Raw genomic sequence first — 7374 nt, forward strand, 5'->3', positions numbered from 1 at the left:
TATCTCGGCTCACCGCAACCTCCACCTCCTGGGTTCAAGTGATTCTCCTGCCTCAGCCTCCCGAGTAGCTGGGATTACAGGCATGCACCACCATGCCCAGCTAATTTTGTATTTTTAGTAGAGATGGGGTTTCTCCACGTTGGTCAGGCTGGTCTCAAACTCCTGACCTCAGGTGATCTGCCTGCCTCGGCCTCCCAAAGTGCTGGGATTATAGGCATGAGCCACCATGCCTGGCCTAATTTTTTAAATGTTTTGTAGAGATGAGGTTTCATTATGTTGCTCAGTCTGGTCTGGAACTCCTGGGCTCAAAGGATCCGCCCACCTCAGCCTCCCAAAGTGCTGGGATTACAGGCATGTGCCACTGCACCTGGCTAACCCCAGCCTATTTTTATCTGCTAACTCTTGTCGCTTTCCAGTCATAGACTCCTACAGCGGGCTTCTTTATGGCTTGCTTGTCATCTTGTATCCTTTGCAGCTCACCCCTGGCTTTCACTTGCAGTCCTCTTCTGAGCTATCTTTTTCCTGATAACATCTCCCCTTCTGGGGGATGGATTATGGAAGGCAAGGGCCATTTCTAGGCCCTGGCCTTAATAATTCATCTAATTCATCTGCAGGAAGGGCCTTTGTTGGATGAATGGATGGATGGAAGTGTAGTGCAACAATTCCTAAGTAGTCTTTTTTTTTTTTTTTTTTTTTGAGACAGAGTCTGGCCCTGTCACCCAGGCTGGAGTGCAGTGGCGCGATCTTGGCTCACTTTAAGCTCCGCCTCCCGGGTTCACACCATTCTCCTGCCTCAGCCTCCCGAGTAGCTAGTATTACAGGCATGCACCACCATGCCCGGCTAATTTTGTATTTTTAGTAGAAACAGGGTTTCTCCATGTTGATCAGGCTGGTCTCGAACTGCTGACCTCAGGTGATTCACCCACCTCAGCCTCCCAAAGTGCTGGGATTACAGGCGTGAGCCACCGCGCCTGGCCTAATTTTTGTATTTTCAGTAGAGATGGAGTTTCACCATGTTGGCCAGGCTGGTCTCAAACTCCTGACCTCAAGTGATTCACTCGCCTCAGCCTCCCAAAGTGCTGGAATTACAGATGTGAGCCGCTGTGCCCGGCCCCTGGGATAGTTTTAATGGGCGGTCAGGGCAGGCCTCACCGAGCAGGTGGCATCTGAGAAGAGACCTGAAGAAGGTGAAAGAGAAAGTTACACGGCCATCGCAATAGAGGGAAGGGTGTTCCAGAAGAGGGGACGGCAAGTGTCAGGGCCCTCAGGCAGGAGGGTCCAGCCAGGAGGTTGGGGAGGCTAGAGATGAATGAGGTGGGAGAAAGGGAAGACAGAAAGGTCAAGGGGGTGGGGTGGATCCTGTGAGGTCTTTGGGCCACCACAGGGACTTTGGCTTTGATGAGTGACCTATACAAGAGTACATGTATAGGTAGGTGTGGTGGTGCATGCCTGTAGTACCAGCTACCTGGGAAGCTGAGGAGGGAAGATCCTTGAGCCCAGGAGTTTGGGGCTACAGTGAGCTATGATTTGGCCACTGCACACCAGCCTGGGTGAGAGAGCGAGACCCCATCTCTAACGAAAATGGTTTTTAAGAAAGTCAACGCATATCTGCGTGTTGGCCTATCTCCAGTGTGCTGGGTCTCGGGAGGAGTGTAGGTGAAACGGAGCTTGGCAGAAGCCCACGCTGCTGTTTGTCCTTCTCCTCCCATTCCTGCCCTTCTCCCTGGGGTGGCAGCAGCCCCTGCCTGGTGGCCTCTTTGTTGCCAGCTGCCCCTGACACAGCCTCTGGGAGAGAGAGGTTGTCTTTTGCATATGCTTCTGAAGAAAAGAGTTCCTCTCTCCCTGTTCCTCCTACTTAGTGTGACATGGTCAGCTCCCCCTAATTGTCCTCTCCCTCTCGTCTGGGCAATGAGGAAAGTTGTCTGAGTTAGTTCCTTCTAGAGATGAACGACAATCAGGCTGTCTAAACAGAGCTGTTCTGGGTACACAGAGAAAAAAATCGCTGTGTCCATTTTACAGATGCAGAAAGGGGGGTACAGGGAGGGAACATGATCCAGTCACTTGACTGAGGTGTGACTGGTTAATGGTCAAACTGGGACTCTTGATTCCCACCTAACAGCCCCAGTAGAACCTTCTCCAGGATGCTTCTTACTGTAGGTTTCCTTCAAACCAGTCTGCAAAGTTTTTCTGTTAGGGGCCAGATAGTACTTTCTGCTTTGCGGGACATTCAAGCTCTGTCAAAATGACTTACCTTTGCCATTGCAGCGCAAAAGCAGCCCCGGAGGACCCAAGAACAGATGGGCACAGCTGTGTTCCAATAAAACTTTATTTGTGGACACTTACATTTCAAATTTATTATCATTTTCATGTGCCATGAAATATTCTTCTTTTGATGTTTTTCAACCATTTACAAATGTAAAAGCCATTCTTAGTTTGCACGCAGGCTTTACAAAAACAAGTTCAGACCAGAGTTTGCTGAACTCTGGTTTAAACCACAGAAATCACTGATGATGGAAGTCCAGGCTGGGTGGAGAGATTAGAGGAGGCGGGAAGAAGTGCGGGAGGGGCTTCCCAGGCCCTCCTGTACCCTATTCGTCCAGGGTCCACCTGTGAGGGCCTTCCTTGGGCCGAACGCCCCTCTTTGTGCAACGCCAGGGGTCAACGGGTCAGAACTGGAGCGCTGCTCTTCGCTAGGCTGTTAATTTTTTATGGAGCTGGGGACTTTGTGGAGGTGATGCAGAGGCGGAGACCCGCAGACGGGAGGTGCCACTCCTCTCTCACCCCTGCTGTCTCCTGCAGGCCACTCCCAGTCTCACCCAGGCCTTCCATGTTTGTAAAACTACTACTTGTTAAGTCTTTGTCCAGTGTCTTACAGACTTGAGGTTTTTTTTTTTTTTTTTGAGACAGAGTCTCACTGTGTCGCCCAGGCTGGAGTGCAGTGGCGCGATCTCGGTTCACTGTAAGCTCCGCCTCGTGTGTTCATGCCATTCTCCTGCCTCAGCCTCCAGAGTAGCTGGGACTACAGGCATCTGCCACCAACCACGCCCAGCTAATTTTTTTTTTTTTTTTTTTTTAGTAGAGATGGGGTTTCACCGTGTTAGCCAGGATGGTCTCGATCTCCTGATCCACCTGTCTCAGCCTCCCAAAAGTGCTGGGATTGCAGGCATGAGCCACCGTGCCTGGCGACTTGGGTTTACTTAGTCCTTCCAGGAGCTCCAGAGCCAAGAAACAGCATCCCCATTTCACAAATGAGAGAAGGAGAGCTCAGAGAAGGAAGCCGCTTATCTCATCTCGCACAGCCTGGAGGGGAAGAGAAGGACTCAACCCAGGTCCATCTGACTCCAGAGTCCTGGGCTCTGACCACCAGGCTTGCCTGCCTCCACTTTCCAAGGAAGGGGGAAGAGAGAGAGGGCCAGGGGCAGGCTGAAGACAAGGGCAATTCAAGATCTGAGGAGCTAAAAAGGGAGTGTCTATTCAGCCCCCTGCCTCCCCAGTTTGCCCTCCTTTTCCATTTGAGGCTATGGAGCGGAGGCCGGGGGAAAGGAGTGACTTACCCAAGGTCACACGGAAAGCCCAAGGCAGACCAGGCCTTGGAGGTAGATTCTGACCCAGTCCCTTCCTCCCCTACACTCCAACTGCTTACCCCACCCCTAAGGAAAGTTACCCGGCAGAGGAGGCCCCTCCCAAGCAAGCCACAGCCAGAGCCAGAGAGTATTTTCCATCCAAGAAGGGTGTTTGCCACTTCTCTTTTTCTAGCTGCCAGCTGTCATTGGCCAAGGCTCTGTCCAAGCTGCCCAGCCACCTGGTGCCACCTGACCTCCGCGAGTCTGTTTGCACCATCAGGGGTGGAAAACAGGCCTGCAGGTCACGCATTGAACTCCCTGATGTGGGTTTTCCACGAACCCAACAACTGGACTCTGTGTTCCTGTGGGCGAGGACTGGCAACCTAGGGTCTGGCCTGGAGGACACTCTCTTTTCCCAGGGCCGATGCCCGGGCTTGGGCAGTGGCAAAGTGGCTTCTGGTGCCAACCACAAGGAGGTTTCAGGGTGAGATCTTTGAAGTCTCTACACACCCAGGCCCCTTCACGCCCAGCAGGTCCAGAGCCCTTGGGTGGCAGAGGCGAGAAAGGGAGGCAGGAGGAAGCCCACTCCAGGGCTCTGTGCACAGGCTGTATCTATGCCTTTAGGTGGCTGGGGGCATTTGATGAGGTCACATCCATTAAGCTTGCCCTGTAGCCACTCAGACAAGTGGCCACCAAAGTTAGAGCTGAGGCCAGGCGCGGTGGCTCACGCCTGTAATCTCAGCACTTTGGGAGGCCGAGGTGGGCGGATCACCTGAGGTTGAGTTCGAGACCAGCCTGGCCAACATGGTGAAACCCCATCTCTATTAAAAATACAAAAATTAGCCAGGTGCGGTGGTGGGCGCTTGTAATCCTAGCTATTCTGGAGGCTGAGGTAGAATAATTGCTTGAACCCAGGAGGCAGAGATTGCAGTGAGCCGAGATTGTGCCACTGCACTCCAGCCTGGGCGACAGAGCGAGACTTATCTCAAAAAAAAGAAAAGGTCAGAGCTGACTCTTAGAAAAGCCCCCAGCTGCAATGTGGAGCATGGAGCAGAGGGGATGGTGAGCACAGGCAGGAGGATAGGTGAGGTGTCTCCTGCAGAGGTGCATGTGAGAGGTCACAGTCATCCAGGCTAAGGTAAGAGCAGTGGGGAGAGACAGCAGGAACCAGAGCGCTCACATTCTTCCATTTTCTTGCTGGAGGCCTCAGCCCTCTGCTCTGTGCCAGTATCAGAGCTTATGACAAGCAACTGATCTGGTGGGGGAGGGAAAGGATAAGAGAGGCATCACTAAGGAGCAGTGTGTGGAAAGACCACATGGCAAAAAGGGCTTGACACGTTGAAACAACCACAGCCAGGCCAGCAGCAGCAGTATAGTGGGTAAGGGCAGAGGGGGAAGTACAGCCATTGAGATTTGATCCTAAGAGTCATGGGGACCATCAAAACCTTGCTTCAGAAACCATTTTATTCATTAATATTGCAGTATATAGCTCTAAAACTTTACAAATCTTTGAATAAAAATATAACTACAAGCTGGGTGCAGTGGATCATGCCTGTAATCCCATCACTTTGGGAGGTCGAGGTAGGCAGATTGCTTGAGGCCAAGAGTTCAAGACCACCCTGGGCAACATGATGAAACCCATCTCTACTAAAAATACAAAAATTAGCCAGGTGTGGTGGCATGTGCCTGTAGTCCCAGATACTAAGGAGGCTGAGGTGGGAGGATCACTTGAGCCCAGGAGGTGGAGCTGCAGTGAGCCAAGATCGTGCCACTGCACTCCAGCCTGGGAGACAGAGGAGACCTTGTCTCAAAAAAGAAAAATAACTACAATATCATTATTATTACACCTAAAAAATCAATAGTAATTCTGTCTTGCTGTTATTGAGTATCTCATCAGTGTTCAAACTTCCAATTGCTTATAAAAATATTTCTTGCTGGGCACGGGGGTTCACACCTGTAATCCTAGCACTTTGGGAAGGCAAGGCAGGCGGATCACGAGGTCAGGAGATCGAGACCATCCTGGCTAACACAGTGAAACCCTGTCTCTACTAAAAATACAAAAAATTAGCCGGGCATGGCAGCGGGCGCCTGTAGTCCCAGCTACTCAGGAGGCTGAGGCAGGAGAATGGCATGAACCCGGGAGGCAGAGCTTACAGTGAGCCGAGACCACGCCGCTGCATTCCAGCCTGGGCAACAGAGCGAGACTCCATCTCAAAAAAATAAAATAAAATAAAAATAAAAATAAAAATATTTCTTTTGCACTTAAAAGAAATCAGGATCTAAATGAGATCTAAACATTGTGATTTATTTTATTTTATTTTTGAGACAGAGCACGTTTTGTGCCCAGGTTGGAGTGTGCAGTGGTGCAGTCTTGGCTCACTGCAATCTCTGTCTTGGCTCACTGCAACCTCCGCTTCCCAGGTTCAAGCAATTTTGTGCCTCAGCCACCTGAGTAGGTGGGATTACAGGTATACGCCATGACACCTGGCTAAGTTTTTGTATTTTGACTAGAGACAGGGTTTCACTATGTTGCTCAGGCTGGTCTCAAAGTCCTGGCCTCAGCAATCTGCCCATCTCAGCCTCCCAAAGTGGTGGGATTACAGGCATAAGCCACCACACCCAGCCTTGATTTTATCTTTTATAGCTCTTTTAACCCAAAGATTCCCCTTCTGCTTCTTTTTTTTCTTAAAAATCAATTTGAGATATAATTTCTTCCAGGAATGCAAGGTTGGTTCAACACCTGAAAGCCAATCAATGTAATACACCACATTTATAAAATAAAGGAGAAAATCATATGATCATTTCAATAGGTGTAGAAATAGCATTTGACAAAATTTAGTACCTATTTATGTAAAAATCTTTCAATAAATAAGGAAGAAAAGTGAACTTCTTCTGACAAAAAAAAAAAAAAAAAAAAAAAAAACTGTGAAAAACCTACAGCTAACCTTGTACTTAACAGTGAAAGACTGAATGAATCCTCTGCCCTAAGATCATGAACAGGGCAAGGATAACTACTCTTACCAATTCTATTCAACATTCTACTGGGGATACTGACCATTGCAATAAGGCAAGCAAAAAAGGTACAAAGGTAATAAAGGGGAAAGTAAAACTGTTTCTATTCATAGACAACATTGCTGTCTACCTAGAAAATCCTAAGGTATTTACAAAAATCTACTAGAGTCAATAAGTGAATTTAACAAGGTTGCACAATATAAACCTAATTTACAAAAATTGATTTTATATGCCAGGAACAATTGGAAAATAAAAATATCATGTATGATAGCATCAAAAAATTAAAATTCTTAGAAGTAAATTTGATGGAAGATAGGCAAAACTTATACACATAAAACATTGCTCAGACATCTAAACCAAGATGGATCTCTTGGTACCTCCACTGAAATTGAAGACTTACCCTGATTTGATGATTACACATTGTATACACAGATCAAAACATCACATGTACCCCCAAAATATGTATAACTAAGATATATCTGTGAAAAATACAAAAAAAAAAAAAAAAAAGAAAAGAAACTGAGGACTTTTATACCACCTATCAAAGATGTCTCAACCTACCAGGTCTTCCTCTCCACTGTATGGAAGACTTAGGCCTTTGCCTGGGCACAGGCCTCCACCAGGTCAGTCATCCAAGGTGTCCAATAAAATAGTCATCTCAGAGCTGGGCCCTGGAGTACCCATACCTGTGACCCCAAGAAACTATCTCTTAAACAAACAAACAAACAAACAAAACCTCTCTGGCTGTTGGGGAGGAAATGTTGGAGGGGCAACTAGGGTAAGTGGGGGAGCCAGCAAA

This window comes from Gorilla gorilla, chromosome 13, assembly GCF_029281585.2.
Source record: "Gorilla gorilla gorilla isolate KB3781 chromosome 13, NHGRI_mGorGor1-v2.1_pri, whole genome shotgun sequence".
NCBI classification, from domain to species: Eukaryota; Metazoa; Chordata; class Mammalia; order Primates; family Hominidae; genus Gorilla; species Gorilla gorilla.